The sequence below is a fragment of the Cyprinus carpio genome, chromosome A10, assembly GCF_018340385.1.
Source record: "Cyprinus carpio isolate SPL01 chromosome A10, ASM1834038v1, whole genome shotgun sequence".
NCBI classification, from domain to species: domain Eukaryota; kingdom Metazoa; phylum Chordata; class Actinopteri; order Cypriniformes; family Cyprinidae; genus Cyprinus; species Cyprinus carpio.
The window spans coordinates 13,122,447-13,140,843 of record NC_056581.1 but is presented as its reverse complement, the minus strand read 5'-3'; the positions used below and the strand labels follow the sequence as shown (position 1 = coordinate 13,140,843).

The window sequence follows — 18,397 nt, the reverse complement described above, 5'->3', positions numbered from 1 at the left end:
GAATTTTTTTTTTTGGCAGGAGGGTAGTAAGAGTCTGTTCTTGGAGGCCGGGCCGAGTGCCAAGTGCCGAGGCCAGGCTCCCTGAGCTCCCTGTTCCGCCATGGCCTCCTGAACTGTCTGCTCCACCATGGCCCCCTGAGTTCCCTGCTCCCTGCTCCACCACGGCTCCCTGAGTTCCCTGCTCCACCATGGCTTCCCAGTCTGCATGCTCAGCCATGGCACCCGAAATGGGTGCCGGTCTGAGGGCCTGCCGTCCAGTGTAAGCCAGTTCTGAAGGGCCTCCAGAGTGCCCCCCCTCCCCATTGGATGTTGTGTGGTGTGTGGACACGCCTTCGGGGATGGGGGAGTAATGTCAATCCTGTGTCTTGTTCCCCACGTGTTCCATGTCCCAGTTTTTTCATGTTGATTGTGTTGATTTGGTTCTAGGTGTGTCTCATGATTCCCTTGATTAGTTTCCATGTGTATTTAAGCCCTGTGTTTCCTGAGTCCTGCATGCTGTCTTGAATGTCGATCCCGTGTCCTACGTGTGATTTCATAGATGTCAATAAAGACTGTTGATTATGATTCTCCTCGTTTCTTGCTCCTTAACCTAAACTGCTGTAAAAACTAAACACTGAGGACATCTGTCATTTCTACTGGCTTAACATTCCATAGATGTCCCAACAACCCTTTACTCTCTCTTTTAGTCTTCTTAAAATGTCAGCATTTGTGTCGGCAGCTGTGTCTTTAGGGGTATTTTATCCTCATCACAATGTGTCACTGCAAGTTTTTCTCATCACCGTACAAAAATATGATGTGTAAAATGAACTGAGCTTTATGAAAGGGTATCAAATATGAGTTGTCTCCAATACTGAATTTGCATTTGGAGTTTAAAAAAAATCATCATCACAATACTACCAAAGAAAAGATTCTGAATTTATAGACTGAGCGAAAAATTAACTGTGTCCTTCTTCCTGAAAAGATCAAAACTATTTATTTTATTTATTTATTTTTTTCCAGTCTAGCTGAGACAGTACTCAATTCTCACTCAATTCATTTTCCCTCACTTTACATCTCAGATCTATGGGATCTGTGTCCCAATCCATGAAGCCCTATTCTGTAGACACCCTGTGCAGCCCCATTTCAGCTATTAGATAGGGTATATATAAAGTCTGTTCTCAGTTCTAGGTGTCTTGCCAGTGGTGTCTTGTCTCTGTATTTCTGATAGGGCACAATGAATCACATGCCTAACCCACAATTATGGCACACACGAACAACTCCTTAATATCTAATCATTGAAATCTAGCAAAAATACAGTGAAAACATCCACATCAATTGGTGCTTATCTCATACAGTGCTTATTATCTTACACAGTATAACAAATGCATAATTCAGTAACACTTTATTTTAAGGTGTCCTTGTTACACGTTACATGTACTTGCTATTATAATAACAATTAATTATGCATAAATACATGCAAGTAACCCTTAGCCAAACACTAATCCCAACCCTAACCATATAGTAAGTACATGTAGTTAATTAATATTATTCAGTTATTATATGTATAATTACACTGTAACAAGGAGACCTTAAAATAAAGTGTAACCCATAATTCTCTTTGTGTACTACAAGATAAATCATGAAGACCTCAAATACAAGATTAAGTAAACATGTAGTGCATGTTCACTACAGTCAATCAGCTGCATCTAGCAGGATTAAATCGGCTTGAATCACCATTGACATTCATTAGAAAAGAAAGTACGCATGAATATCAATTTTGCAAACTTGTTAGTACCTTTACAAGTCAAGATATAGCAACCCATGAATCAATTCAAATTTAAACTGGAGGTATATTGAAGGTATTCATCCTTTATTTTCTTTTTAATCTGAGGCAGCAAAAAAGTTTGATGGGAAAATTGACCATACAGACATAAAATAAAACTAATCAGATATTATGAAATATAAAAGCTCTCATTTTTTAAAAGGCTTCTTTCCAGTAAAAATATCTTAACATCCTTCAAATTTAAGAAGCAAAACTGTCTAAGAAAATAAAACTTCTCTTTAGAGAGCCTAAACTTTGCCCATATAAATTTATTGTTCATCTGTTCGAATCAGAACAAACAGAATTATGAATGAAGATCTAGGTCTGAGCAGTAGATTATGCAGACAGGAGGCTGTACTGGCCAGTGGCCAAAAAGACTTACAGTATTATAAAAGGCTGCATGGTGGCCAGCAGATGGGTGAGCTATTGCTATCTCCCTCATAGAACCAGGGTTCAAGACGTAACCTAAAGTTCTCAGAGCTGAGATATTTTGGTTTATCAGATAATGGAAATTTCACTGCCTCCATAAATTTAGGGTGTGAGCAGGAACTGGCAATACACAGCAAGTGGAAAACCACTGAATGACTCAAAAGACATTGGTTGAAGACTTTAAGCAAATACAATGGCCCAACAGTCTTAATTTTATAGTATAGATTATGTTAATTCAATAGGAATGCTTGTGTTTCTTTTCTTTTCCATTCTTTCTACAATAAACACTGAAGAATTTCAGTATCATTTTGTACTGATTATCTGAATTGTCTTTTTCATCCATGGCTGATTTTCATTATTTACAATGGTGCACTTTACACTTAATTAACTGATACTCACAGTCTCTGCAGTTGTGTGTACTTGGAGAAGATGTAATCATCCAAATTCCTAATCCTATTGTTCTTCAGAGACCTATACAATTATAAAGCATTGGATTACAAACAACACAGCATTGCAGAAACAGTTCATCTGAAAAAGGAAAATCCTGTCATCTTTCACATGACCAGTGATGCTGTTCGAAACAATTCTTTTTGTATTCCATTCCATTAGCTAAAGCCATATAATATCTTTGTGTGAGGAGCAGACCAATATGTAAGTTATTAGTTACTGAAAATCTTCCTCTTTTCTCTGTCCTTTCAGAACCCCATTTAGATTCATGGACTACTTTTTATTATTTTAACTTGTTTGAATCTACAGAACTTTTGTTGTATAGAAAAGAAAGAAAAACCTGGACATTTTAAATATCTCCTTCGGTGTTCCAGACAAAAAGAAAAATCACATAGGGTCATTCGAGAGTAAATGATTAACAGATTCATTTTTTTGTGAATTATCTCTTTAAGGAGTCTTTTCATTCCACAAGGATGAAACAATCTGGTTTTCTTAGATACAAGTTTAGTATCCACTGATATGAATTATCTAACGTTCTTTTATTTTCCAAAAACATCCCCAGAATCCAAAAGATCATCTCCAGGATCCTAAATCCCAAAATTCCTAAAACATAAATTCTCTTTTAATATGACTACCTCTTCCACTCAGTATCTCTCAATATATTAAAAGTTCAGATCACAAAAAAATCTAAACTATCATAAGCACAGAACAATATGCACAATAAACATAACCAAAACCATCAAACAAAATACAACACCACCTTTCAAGAAGTGTGCATATTTTTTCTTTTGGTAATTGTTCAGTGCAAATAAGCTCTATATCTTGTTAAGCTTTATGGCTCAGCAATGAAGCTCCATATCTCACTGATGTCAAATTCGTACTCCTCTTCTCCAGCTACAGATTAATAACCTCTCATGGGAGCAGAGGAGTAAAGCTCTGCAGATGGATTCCAGCTTGATGTACTTACAACCAAGTCACATTGGAAGAGAGGACAGGTACAACATGCAGGTTCACGTCCACACATTCGACCTCCGTCTTAATGCAATGACAGCTCTCTGGATACTGCGGCAGAACTGTACAAGATCAATATAAACACACACACAAATTCAATTATTATAGTAATACATTATTTTTACATCTAGTACATAAAGCTTAAAAAAGATTTATTGCATTGTTTGTTGTTTCTTTGGTTTTCCTACTATTGTTAAGTTCTGCCAGGAATAATGTCAATGCAGAATTTCTATTTTTACATATGATTAATAAGGTTGAATATATATATATATATATATATATATATATATATATATATATATATATATATATATATATATATATATACACAGGTCCTTCTCAAAAAATTAGCATATTGTGATAAAAGTTCATTATTTTCCATAATGTAATGATAAAAATTAAACTTTCATATATTTTAGATTCATTGCACACCAACTGAAATATTTCAGGTCTTTTATTGTTTTAATACTGATGATTTTGGCATACAGCTCATGAAAACCCAAAATTCCTATCTCAAAAAATTTTCATATTTCATCCGACCAATAAAAGAAAAGTGTTTTTAATACAAAAAAAGTCAACCTTCAAATAATTATGTTCAGTTATGCACTCAATACTTGGTCGGGAATCCTTCTGCAGAAATGACTGCTTCAATGCGGCGTGGCATGGAGGCAATCAGCCTGTGGCACTGCTGAGGTGTTATGGAGGCCCAGAATGCTTCGATAGCGGCCTTAAGCTCATCCAGAGTGTTGGGTCTCTCAACTTTCTCTTCACAATATCCCACAGATTCTCTATGGGGTTCATGTCAGGAGAGTTGGAAGGCCAATTGAGCACAGTAATACCATGGTCAGTAAACCATTTACCAGTGGTTTTGGCACTGTGAGCAGGTGCCAGGTCATGCTTAAAAACGAAATCTTCATTTCCATAAAGCTTTTCAGCAGATGGAAGCATGAAGTGCTCCAAAATCTCCTGATAGCTAGCTGCATTGACCCTGCCCTTGATAAAACACAGTGGACCAACACCAGCAGCTGACATGGCACCCCAGACCATCACTGACTGTGGGTACTTGACACTGGACTTCAGGCATTTTGGCATTTCCTTCTCCCCAGTCTTCCTCCAGACTCTGGCACCTTGATTTCCGAATGACATGCAAAATTTGCTTTCATCCGAAAAAAGTACTTTGGACCACTGAGCAACAACAGTCCAGTGCTGCTTCTCTGTAGCCCAGGTCAGGCGCTTCTGCCGCTGTTTCTGGTTCAAAAGCACACGCCTGTGCACGGTGGCTCTGGATGTTTCTACTCCAGACTCAGTCCACTGCTTCCGCAGGTCCCCCAAGGTCTGGAATCGGTCCTTCCCCACAATCTTCCTCAGGGTCCGGTCACCTCTTCTCGTTGTGCAGCGTTTTTTTTTTGCCACACTTTTTCCTTCCCACAGACTTCCCACTGAGGTGCCTTGATACAGCACTCTGGGAACAGCCTATTCGTTCAGAAATTTCTTTCTGTGTCTTACCCTCTCGCTTGGAGGTGTCAATGATGGCCTTCTGGACAGCAGTCAGGTCGGCAGTCTTACCCATGATTGCGGTTTTGAGTAATGAACCAGGCTGGGAGTTTTTAAAAGCCTCAGGAATCTTTTGCAGGTGTTTAGAGTTAATTAGTTGATTCAGATGATTAGGTTAATAGCTCGTTTAGAGAACCTTTTCATGATATGCTCATTTTTTGAGATAGGAATTTTGGGTTTTCATGAGCTGTATGCCAAAATCATCAGTATTAAAACAATAAAAGACCTGAAATATTTCAGTTGGTGTGCAATGAATCTAAAATATATGAAAGTTAGATTTTTATCATTACATTATGGAAAATAATGAACTTTTTATCACAATATGCTAATTTTTTGAGAAGGACCTGTATATATATATATATATATATATATATATATATATATATATATATATATATATATATATATATATATATATATACATGTATATATATATGGACAAAAATATGGGCACCCTTGGTAAATATGATCAAAGGAGGCTGTGAAAATTAATAATTAATCTGCATTGTTAATCCTTTTGATCTTTTATTTGGAAAATTCACAAAAATCTAAACTTTCATTGGATAATAAGAATTTAAAATGGGGGGAATATCATTATGAAATAAATGTTTTCCTCTAATACACATTGACCACAATTAAACGCACCCTTTTATTGAATTCTTTTTTTAACCTCCATTTGCCAGTTTAACAGCTCTAAATTTTCTCCTTTAATGCCTGATGAGGTTAGACAACACTTGACAAGAGATCAGAGAGCATTCCTTCATCCAGAATCACTCCAGACCCTTCAGATTCCCAGCTCCATGTTGGTGGTGCTTTTCTTCAGTTCACCACACTCATTTTCTATAGGGTTCAGGTCAGAGGACTGGAATGGCCATAGCAGAAGCTTGGTTTTGTGCTCAGTGACCCATTTTTGTGTTGTCAGTCACTTATTGATTTTTTTATCTGTTGGTATTTGATAGAATCAAAGTTTGAATTGAATTGAATTTATTAGACAGTAACAGAAATAAATGCATAACAAGATGTCATCACAGTGACAATTATACATTAATCAGAACTGTCGAGGATAACACAAGAAAGTTACACACTTATTTCCATTGTGGTCCTTGTTGTAGACTGATAAAGACGTTGTAGACTGTACAGGCAAGCTACTGATCGCTAAATGATACCTTGTGCACTCAACCTCATCCAAATAAAATACACACAAATACATACACTGCAATAATAAATATTCATTACAACTACTATAAAAGATTAAATCTAATTAGCATTTAGCAGCCATTCACCACATGCTCGATTAAAACAGTGATCTGACTGGCTTAATTTAATCTCAACTGGGAGTTTGTTCCATTCCATTGCAGCCATGTACAAAAAGGTGTTTTGCCCAGAACAGCTCTTAAATCTACAAGGAACTATGTCAGTGACCCTGCATCTAGTTGAGTAGCTATGAGAATTTCTAATAAGCTTAAAATAGTCTTTAAAATACCTTGGCTCATTCTTATGCAAAATCTTTCTTGTTAATCTCAGTTTCAGCTGTCTCACCCTATTTTCGACTGTCAGCCATTTTAATTTCTTAAGTTCTGAAGGGCCGACATGATATTTATTGTTGAGGTTTAAAATCAATGTGACTAATTTATTCTGTGCCGTTTGAAGTTGAACTTTTATCCTCTTGGGTGTGCTACTGTACCATGTAGTACAGGCATAATCAAAGTGTGGCTGAATTAAAGCATTTGCCAACATTTTTAAAGTTTCTTTATTTAGAAACTGAGCCTTACGTGCCAGAAATTAGATTCTTTGGTTCACTTTTTTGATAACCCTTTGACCCATACTTTCTCCACTCACAGAACTATCCAAATCACAATCCAAATATTTAACACAGTTTTTAACTTCAATCTGGATACCACCCAAATAAATTTTGAGCTCTCCCTACTCAACCTTATTTTTGAACCAAATAGAATAGATTCAGTTTTCCCCAGATGCAAAACAATTTATTCTCTATCAGCCATTCACTTATGTTCTCTAACTCATCACTTAAATGGTTCTCAATAACGTTTATGTCCTTATGGGAAAACACCAATGCTGAATCATCCGCGTAGAGAAAAAGATTACAATTAAAAACAGATTTCATATCATTTATATCCAAGAGAAACAACAATGGACCCAGGACACTACCCTGTGGCACCCCACACATTATTTCTCTTGCCTCAGACAGAGTGCCGTTAATATCCACTCTTTGATACCTTTCATTCAAGTATGATCGAATCCATTCACATGCCATACTGTTAAAACCTAGTGCTTTTAGTTTAATCAGCAAGATATGATGGTAAACGGTGTCAAATGCTTTCTGGAGGTCTAACAATACCATACCACAGAGTTTACCCAAGTCGATCTCTCTTCTTAAATAGTCTGTCAAATATAATAAACACGTATCAGTAGAATAAGATGTCCTGAAACCAGATTGCAATTCATAATACAAATCAGAATTACTAATGTAATTATTTATTAGCTCTTGTATTATTTTCTCCAATACTTTTGATACACCTCCCAAAATTGAAACTGGTCTATAGTTATCCTCTTCTAATTTGCTCCCTTTTTTATATAGCGGCACAACCCTAGCAAGCTTCAGATCTTTCGGAACTCTACCTGACATAATTGAAAGATTAAAAATATGAGTGAGATATGGAGAAATAAATTCTGCAGCATCTTTTAAAAATCTGGCCGGTATTTCATCTAGACCAATTGCCTTCGAACACTTAAGTCCATTCAATAACTTTAATACCTCATCCTGTGAAACCATAGAAAAGCAAAAAGGGTCTGCTACCACTCCAAGCTTAGAATAATACTTAAACATGACCTCACCATCATATAACCCAAATTTTCTTGGTAGCTTTTCAACTAAATATCCAGCTGTAGAAGTAAAAAAATAATTAAATTTATCCGCAACCTTTAAGTGATTAGAAGAGAGTTCCCCATTGATGTAAAGGCAAATATTATTTGACTTTGTCTTAAGTCTATTACTGTACCGAATTTGTTTTAATGACTGCCAGAGTTTTTTTGGGTTACCTTTATACTCAATTAATTTATCATGAAAAAAGTCCCTTTTACACGTTTTAATCATCTTTTGCACTATATTTCTTAACTTCTTATAATTATCCAAATCAACCTGCTCTTTACTCTTCCTAAATACAGAAAAGGCTTTATTTCTCTTACTAATTGCTTCTTTAAAATATCACCATTCATCCATGGCTCTGACCTTAGTTTTACTCTAATAGTTTTTATAGGAGCAACTTTATCTGCTGCCTCTAAGAACATATTTTTAAACTGCTCCCATGCCTCATCAACATCCAAACATAACGCAAGAGGCCAATTCAGTGAATTTAGACACTCAGGTCATTACATTTTTTAATGACCTGATCTTAATTGTGTTTTGTTTTGTTTCTTCGATGCAACTTTAAACTTTTTCCTTGTACAATAAATTAATGAGTGGTCAGTCAGAACAATTTACAACCCCACTCTGAGAAATCATAGATTGCTTTGATACCAAAATAAGATCAATGACCGTTTGACTCATTTTAGCCACTCGTGTGGGCTCTTGAATTAACTGCCGTAAACCTAAAACCTGGCAAAACATATTAAATGCTTTGTACATCATGCCATGTATCTAAACAAGATTTCCAGAACCTCCAGCAGAAATATAGGCCCACAACATCAAAAATACAGCAGTATATATTATTGTACACATGGGGTACTTTTTATCCCTGTTTTCACCAAACCCATCTTGAGTGTTTGCTGCTAAAAATCTAATTTTTTAGTTTCATCTGACCATAGAAGCCAGTCCCATTTGAAGTTCCAGTCGTGTCTGATAAATGAATATGCTGGAGTTTTGTTTTTGGATGAGCTAGGAGAATTATTCTTGAAACTCTACTAAACAACATGTGGTGATGTAGGTGCTGTTTGACAATTTATTAAAAGGTTTTCTGACCCCAAGGCTCAACTATTTTCTGCAATTCTCCAGCTGTGGTTCTTGGAGAGTCTTTAGCCACTCAAACTGACCTCCTCACCATGCATTAGGATGATATAGACACACATCCTCTTCCAGGCAGTTTCGTACCATTTTCTGTTGATTGGAAATTCTTAATTATTGCCCTGATGGTGGAAATGGGAATTATCACTGCTCTAGCTCTTTTCTTAAAGCCAGTTCACTAATTTGTGAAGCTCAAATATCTTTTGCTGCACATCAGAAATATATTCTTTTGTTTTTCTCATTGTGATGGATGATTAAGGGCATTTGGGCTTTGTTCTCCCTCCTATTTATATTTCTGTGAAACAGGAAGCCTTGGATGTATAATTTAATGTTCATAATCACCCTGGAGTGCTCAAAATTGTGAATATGAATGGGAATATACATATACAGAGATATTTTATTCATAAGAATTTGTAGGGGTGCCAATAATTGTGTCTAACGTGTATTTGAGAAAAACATTTATTTCATAATGATGTTTCCCCCCATTTTAAATTCTTATTATCCAATGAAAGGTTAGATTTTTGTGAATTTTTCAAATAAGAGATCAAAAGGATTAACAATGCAGATTAATTTTCACAGTCTCGTTTGATCATATTTACCAAGGGTGCCCATATTTTTCCCCATGACTGTATATATTTATATATATATATATATATATATATATATATATATATATATATATAGATATATATATATATATATATATATATATATATATATATATAGTTTTATGGGCCAGGAATGCATTCATTTCTATAAATATGATCTAGTTACATAGTATAAGTGAGACTGCTTGTGTTCGTTTATTTTTTAAAAAACAATTGTTTAATATGTAAAACAATCTTCTTCAAAAATCATAATTTCAAGGGAAAAAAAGGCTGGATAAAAGGTCAACTTTAAGACCAAACATCTGTTAATTAGTTCTGTCAGAAAACGCAGAATCAGCTAGCCATAATTCTATGGTTCATGCCTGCTTATTTGCCTTTCAGCAAATCAGTTTATAGGACAATTACTTGGCAAGCTTCACCTAATTAATATTTATAATCCATAAAACTTTATAGGTTTATAGATAAATGCAGCCTATAGGATTTCTGACTTCAAAAGTGACTGGTAGATTACCAAAGTTAAGGCTGTATATCAAATAAACTCTGAGAGAAGCAAAAAAAAAAAGAAAAGAAAATCTAAGTCTGGCCCACACATGGAAGTTGCAGCAGCATTTTGGACTATTTTTTTTTTTTGAATGAGCCCCAAGATAAGATCACTTATTCTAATCTATCTATTATCTTTTCCAAAGGAAATCGGATCAAGACCGGGAAACATACAGCAGTCATTAGGAAGTTCTTGTGGCTCTGCCTTCTTAAAGTTTCGATCAAAGATATCCGCCCATCCACTGTTGTCCCCTGCAGAAAGTGAAAGCAAGCCTTTGCATTAGAAAATCAACTGTAACTGTATAAAGATGTTTAAGTTTGAAGACAAAAATTGCCTTTGCAGTCTAAGTGAGATGTCAGAATTTCTCCCTTCAAGTTAATTACATCAATGTTGAATAAACATGTAATGTATTTCAAAGTGGTATCAGAATCATCGTTGACATAACATTTAGACCCAACTGTAAGTCTAGACTATAAATTCACTGCCTAATTTAAATGGCTGAATAGCTTTAGAATTGAGAACAGCTTGAAGTGCATCTATTATATTTCATGCAGCAATCAGCAAAGTGCAGTGGCCTCACCGCAGTGTTCTTCATCTGCTCCGTTCTTGCAGTCCCTGTGGCCATTACACTGAAGGACCTGGGGCAAACACACACTCAAGTTTCCACAAGGGAACTGACCTAGAGGGCAACCTTCTGTCAACGCCCTGTTAGCCATCATGGATGCTGCTGGTGGCAATGAGAAGCGGGCAGAAGAAGGAACAGAAGGAAAAGTTATAGCATTTCCAAATACAAAAAGAATATTGGTGAAAAGCTCTTCAAATCACCATGGCACTTTATGCTTCCATCAGGGCAAAGTAGATGACTGGAAGCCCTCCAGCAGTGTTAGATGGAAAGCACAAGCCAACAGACGAATGTGCACTAAAATACAGAATGTGACCTTTGATGTGAATAAAAGATAAGGGAAATTTATTCTCCTGCCTTTTGAAAGTTGATAAGCATATTTATTTTATCATCCCAGCTAGGGCTGGGCAATATGGCCAAAAAAATTATCACAATAATTTTTTTCATATCAGTCAATATTGATAATTATCACGATAAATGTCAAATCTTTATTTCTTTCAAGTTTAAAGCCAGATTTTTGCTCCAAAGTGAAAGCTGTAGAAACCAGACCATTAATTTTCCATAACAAAATAAATATCTAAATAGAAAAATTAATTTCTTCGTTTCTGCATGTTCTAATGAGTGATATTGTTTCAAATCAAGAAACATGTTTGGGTTGGCTGATAATATTAATAATAATAATAATATCACTTTTTGTCTATTAGAAATGCACATTTGATAGTAGCTTGAGTTACTGGTTACTGGTTTTTGTTCAATGGTTAAATTTATTATTACCAAGTTTTTTATTTATTTATTTAATTAAGCAGTGGTCTCCCATAGTAGCATACATTTAAATCATGATAAACAGTTAAAACCACACATATAGCACCTCAATACAATGGTAAAAATATAACTATATGGTTTTTAGGTAGCCTATTTTATGAACAACAGTAGTCTAAAAACATTCAATATAAATGCACACATGCAATAGCTTAATCACAAATACATACAATTATATACCATTACTCCTGTAATAAAATTCAGTGTGAATATCCAAAATTTCTGCCACAATACCATGGTGCAGTGAGTGTTACTACAGTAAATCCTTGGTAAATGATGGCAAGGTGTAGATTGAAAAGCCTTCTGACTGTCTCGTTGCTCACAGTGTTTCTCCTGTTTGGATTAAAACTCCTTTAAATCACAGAGTCATTTGTGTTCATCGCTGAATTCAAGCGCTTCAAACCTGGATCTCACAGCGATGTTTAAAGCTTGTGTGACCGAGTAAACACATCTGCTCTAGTAAGCTCACACCGCGCGGCAGTTTGAACTTTGATCCTAGGTCTTGTTATACTGAAGATTTTATATAACCATAATTTCACACTTCTATGGAATAATATATACATTACAGTTAGAAACAAATCATTGTATGACAAGGATTGGATGGAGAAAGGTGTTTGGTCAGTGTCCCATTTAATGGAGAATAGTGGTATTATATCATATGAGAATTTCTGTGTTAAATATTTAAGTTGCAACCGGGCTAAATTTGAATGTATTATTAAAGCTATCCCTAACTTTATTATTTGTCTAATCAAAGAAACTATTTTATTCGAGCCCCATGACCTTGTGTTTACCCCCACTGTTAATTAAGGGCTGTGAATTTAAAGAACAACTTTCAAACAAAACAAAATTATTAGAAATATGTTTAACAACATTTCTTATCCTATCATAGTCTAAAGCAGTGGTTTTCAAACCGGTCCTGCGAGCACCCCCAGCACTGCACATTTTCTGTGTCTCCCTCATCTATCAAGAATGATTAAGCTTATCAGCTCATTAGTAGAGACTGCAAGACCTGAAATAGGTGTCAGATATAGGGAGACATACAAAATGTGAGGTGCTAGGGGTGCTTGCAGGACTGGTTTGAAAACCACTGGTCTAAAGAAATTCAATTTCTTGCAATAGCTTGCAATAGTCTTGTTAGCGTCATCATTTTTCAGCATATGTATTCTTGAATTTATTGCTTTCTTGGATTTTCCTGTATAATTTTCAGGTAGTATTGGAAATTGTCTTTTATATTGTAAAGTATAGAAAAGTATATTGTAAATAATATTGGCACAATTGAAATTTTTGGCTGGGCAAATGAGAATCAGAACTACTGGCTTGATAAGGCTGGCAGACAGAAATGTTACTGTTGAGCCAGTACTAAAATATTGTTCCCTGCAGAGTTGTTTTTTCATTACCAGGACTCTGGTACCCATGACATAAGCCTAATGTTCCTGATTTGAGGAACCCCCCGAAACCCCCCCCCCCAATTCTCTCTCTTTCTGTTCTGTTTGCATGCACCTATTCTGTATATTGTATTGTGAAAATGTTTTGATATGGCCAAGTTGTTTGTACATTAATGACTGTTCATTAAAAAAAAAAAAAAAAAATTACATAATTACATAAAAAAAAGAAAAAAATGATCCGAGCGGATAAACGGTCCATGTGGCACGATTTATATGAGTCGTTGCGCTTTTGGTACATAAACATTATATCGAACATTTATCAAATTCTTCATATCGTTTTATTGAGGAAAATCATATCGTGATAATTATCGTTACCGAATTATCGCCCAGCCCTAACCCCTGCCAGGTATGTTTACGGCTCTAGATTAATGCAGTAAATAAAATGACACGAAAAGAGCTCACACACAGCATGTGACAACAATGCTACATTTTGTAATTGACATCTATTAAGACAGGGCTCCCTACAGCAGGCAATTATTTTTCTTTCCATTTGACATTACAGAGAGGCCATCGAATTGTTCCGCACAAAGGCTCTTTCGCAATAAAAAAAATAACTTTGTAACAGCTTCATTTTGCATAATAAATTCTCTAATTTGTGTTTTTTATAGGCTCTCACTAACACTCATCACAAAGTGGATGTGTGATAAATTGTGTGGGTTGGTGGCTCACCCAACACGTAGCTTCATCACAATGAAACATGGCCTTGTTTCTGACAGCCTTATAGTCAAGAAATACGCTGTTCTGTTTAAGAGCTATTTGTCACATTGTCTGTATGTCACATTGGGAGCTAGTGAATGACATAACTGTCAGACTATATGCAGCTTAGAACAAACATGTTGCGCATTATTGGTGCATACAACAATAAGTGCTAATTACAGCTTGCCATGTAAAGTGTAGCTTGTAGTGTATACAGCTTCAGTATAAGACTAACTGCTATATAACTAAAATATGAGGTCTATTCCGTACTATATACAGGTAGGAAATTTATTTTCATTTTTATTAAACACATTATATAACTTTTTTAAAATACTTTAAAACAAAATATAGCAAAGAGAGTAAACAATGCAGCTATATCCACTCTTTAAAAAAAAAGAAAAAAAGAAAGAAACTAACTGGGTTCTTTCCTTGAACCAGAAGTTTACGGTTCCAATCTGGATTTTGTTTTTCAATTTAATAATTCGTAAAACTGTAGAAAATGCTTAAAGCACAGGCTTTCACACATTAAGTAATAAAATAAATAAGCTTCAAGCACATAAACACCTTCAAGTTATCATTATCCAACCTCAAATCAGGAACATTAGGCTTATGTCATGGGTACCAGAGTCCTGGTAATGAAAAACAACTCTGCAGGGAACAATATTTTAGTACTGGCTCAACAGTAACATTTCTGTCTGCCAGCCTTATCAAGCCAGTAGTTCTGATTCTCATTTGCCCAGCCAAAATGTTCAATTGTGCCAATATTATTTACAATATACTTTTCTATACTTTACAATATAAAAGACAATTTCCAATACTACCTGAAAATTATACAGGAAAATCCAAGAAAGCAATAAATTCAAGAATACATAATGCTGAAAAATGATGACGCTAACAAGACTATTGCAAGCCATTTGTGCAACTTCAACCTCTGTCAGCCAACTACACATTTACAGTACATAAAAGCCGCTGACAAACTTAAAAAGTTTAACAAGCACAACTCACTACCAAAACGACACAGAAAACCAAATGCTGAAGTGTGCACAGCATAAAAATTAATGTAGATGAAATATTAAAGTGCTGACCAAATAGGGCAGGGATCTCCAACCCTGCTGCTGGAGTGCTACCATACCACAAAGTTCAGTTCCATCCATGCTCCAACACACCTTCCTGTAATTATTAAGTTACCCTGAACAACTTGATTAGCTGGTTTAGGTGTGCTTGATTGGGCTTGGAGTTGAAATCTGCAGGATGGTAGCTCTTCAGGGGGCTGTTTCATAAAAGACGCTAAGAAAAGCAGGTATTAGAGTATATATGGTGAGTTGGATTTTTTTATAAAATAGGTTTGGGAAAGAGGTGTTTGATTATCTATGGTTTGGGTTCACGCAAATTCACTAGATCTAGGTTTAATGAGTTAGGATAATTTGATGTGCACACTTATTCTTAAGCAGCCCTTAATGTTGATCATGGATCAAATCAATCCACAATGACAAACAGCGAATATTTGTGCTGTTTAATGCATTTGAGACATTGTGTTTTCCCCAGTGTATAACTGACACGTCACAGGTATATTTTTCATCTGTAAATGTTTGAAAGTCATGCAAATATATCCATTTTGCTGTCAGGAGTGGGCGAGGCTTACGTGAGTGAACGGGTGCATGCGTGCTAAACAGATGGACCGCAATAGAATAATGGCACAATAATTCTGAGTAAAATGTGCATTCTGCTAAAATATTTGTTGTTGGACATTAAATGTGACAAATGTAGAAATTTAATCCTACATATAAGTGATTTTTTTTTTTTTACCATAGCAGTAACTGTAAATCAAATGTGAAAGTCGTGACATTTGCCAAGTATGGTAACCCATACTCGGAATAGGTGCTCTTCATTTAACCCATCCAAGTGCACACACACAGCAGTGAGAAGTGAACACACTGTGAACACACACCAGGAGCAGTGGGCAATATACAGCACCCAGGGAGCAACTGGGGGTTCAGTGCCTTGCTCAAGGGCACTTCAGCCATGGCTATTGAGGGTGGAAGAGCACTGTTTATTCACTCCCCACCAACTCCTGCCAGCACCAAGACTCGAACCTGCAACCTTCGGATTACAAGGCCAACTCTCTAACCATTAGGCCACAGCTGCCCCATGCAAGCTGCTAATACAGCCCTACTATCTCAAATGAGTTAATGTGTGTTCCTCTTATCAGTTAAAATGTAGTCTGATTTTTATTATTTATTTATTTATTTTTTTAATTCAGTGGTTTTAACTTTTAATTTAAAAAATTTAAAACTTTAAAGAGCAATTTTAGATTGTAATGTTTTAATGTTCTACTAATAACCAAGGTACAGCTGTCATAAAACCCGAGAGAAAGGCTGCATGGCTAGAAACTGCTGATCATATATCTTAAAAAAAATTCGTTGCACAATAAATTCGTAAAATTTATTGTTTTTTTTTTTTTTTTTTTTTTTTTTTTTTTAAATTTGTATTTTTTTTATAATTTTATTTTTTTTATTTTTTATTTATTTAATTGTATGTGAGAGAGTCAGCGCCGTAATATCAATGTGTTCCTATTGGTCAAAGTTAGAGGAGCTAATCTTAGCCTGACAGTTAGCCTGCTCCAGACCAGGTTAGTTTCCCAGCATAAGTTGCTACAGTGACTGAGCTTGAGCTACGGTAATTTTGCTTTATGAAACCAAATCAAGTGAAAATAAGTTAGACTAACTGAAATAAGCCTGGCTTTTTTGTTAAACTTGTTTTATAAAACAGCCCCCAGGAGCTGGACTGAATGCAAAACACAGAACAAGATAGATGTCACATCCAGTCACAATTTAAAAATGATCTTTTCTTTTGTTTGTTTCCATTCCTATTTTTAGCAGACTATTTTTTTTTCCTTTTTTCTTTTTCTTTTTTGCTGCTGACTTCATTTAAATCTATATTTAGCTTCCAAAAATTAAAAAGACTTACACTTTTGTAGCATATACAGTATGTATAATCCACCCGGAAAAAGGGAAACAAAAATGTTTCCAGTGCTAGTATTCATATTTGTTTTTCTGTGGATGCAGCTGAGAAACAACTTTTAAGTCTGTGACTTCAAATAGCTAGTTTTGCCCTTCCGTGGCCTAGATTTCCATGAAATCCATATGTGGCCATCAGGGTAGATCAGCACTCAAAGCGAAATGTTCAAACAAACAAATAAGCTCATTTTCAGACACCAATGCTAATTAGGAAAATGACTGCAAATTAATTTAAGAGCCAACTCCAGATCAAAAATATGAAATGAGGACGACCAACTGGCTGGCTAATTGGTATTCATGCAGCATGCAGTGCACATTACTAAAGTGATGAAGTGGCCAAGTGCCACTTCAATTTAACCAAGAGGAATAAATAAATACATAAATAAAATAAATAAATAATTTTCTGACCAGTGGCAATATACATTTTTTTCATTGCCTGGCTGTAAACTTAATGGTTGTCACTGGTGTGGAATGCCCTACTGATGTCAATTTCAAAATCAAGCATCACGGTAGTTCAGGCAGGCCACGTCAGTCAAGCTTGCATCAGCTGATAGTCTGTTGGTCCTAACGTGTACCAATCCAGTTTTGACACTTATCATAGTGGTCCATTTAAATTCCCATTCTCCAGCATCTCTTCTATCGTATCGCTGCTCAGCAATATGAATGATAGCAATGATAGAATGATATCAATCAACTCCCTCCTCCAGTCCCAACTCCACCTAACTGAAACTGTAATCTACCTCTGATTTTTTTTCTCTCTCTCTTTTCTTCGTATACAGTTCACTACAGGTGCTTCTCAATAAATTAGAATGTCGTGGAAAAGTCCATTTATTTCAGTAATTCAACTCAATTTGTGAAACTCGTTTATTAAATAAATTCAATGCACACAGACTGAAGTAGTTTAAGTCTTTGGTTCTTTTAATCGTGATGATTTTGGCTCACATTTAACTTAAAACCACCAATTCACTATCTCAACAAATTAGAATATGGTGACATGCCAATCAGCTAATCAACTCAAAACACCTGCAAAGGTTTCTTGAGCCTTCAAAATAGTCTCTCAGTTTGGTTCACTAGGCTACACAATCATGGGGAAGACTGCTGATCTGACAGTTGTCCTGAAGACAATCATTGACACCCTTCACAAGGAGGGTAAGCCACAAACATTCATTGCCAAAGAAGCTGGCTGTTCACAGAGTGCTGTATCCAAGCATGTTAACAGAAAGTTGAGTGGATAGAAAAAGTGTGGAAGAAAAAGATGCACGACCAGCCGAGAGAACCACAGCCTTATGAGGATTGTCAAGCAAAATCGATTCAAGAATTTGAGTGAACTTCACAAGGAATGGACTGAGGCTGGGGTCAAGGCATCAAGAGCCACCACACACAGAC

At 35.7% G+C, this 18,397-nt stretch overlaps 1 pseudogene; it reads right to left on the bottom strand.

The window, feature by feature from the left end:
- The window catches only part of LOC109097605, a 51,333-nt pseudogene that overhangs the window by 26,232 nt on the left and 6,704 nt on the right, over window positions 1-18,397 (bottom strand).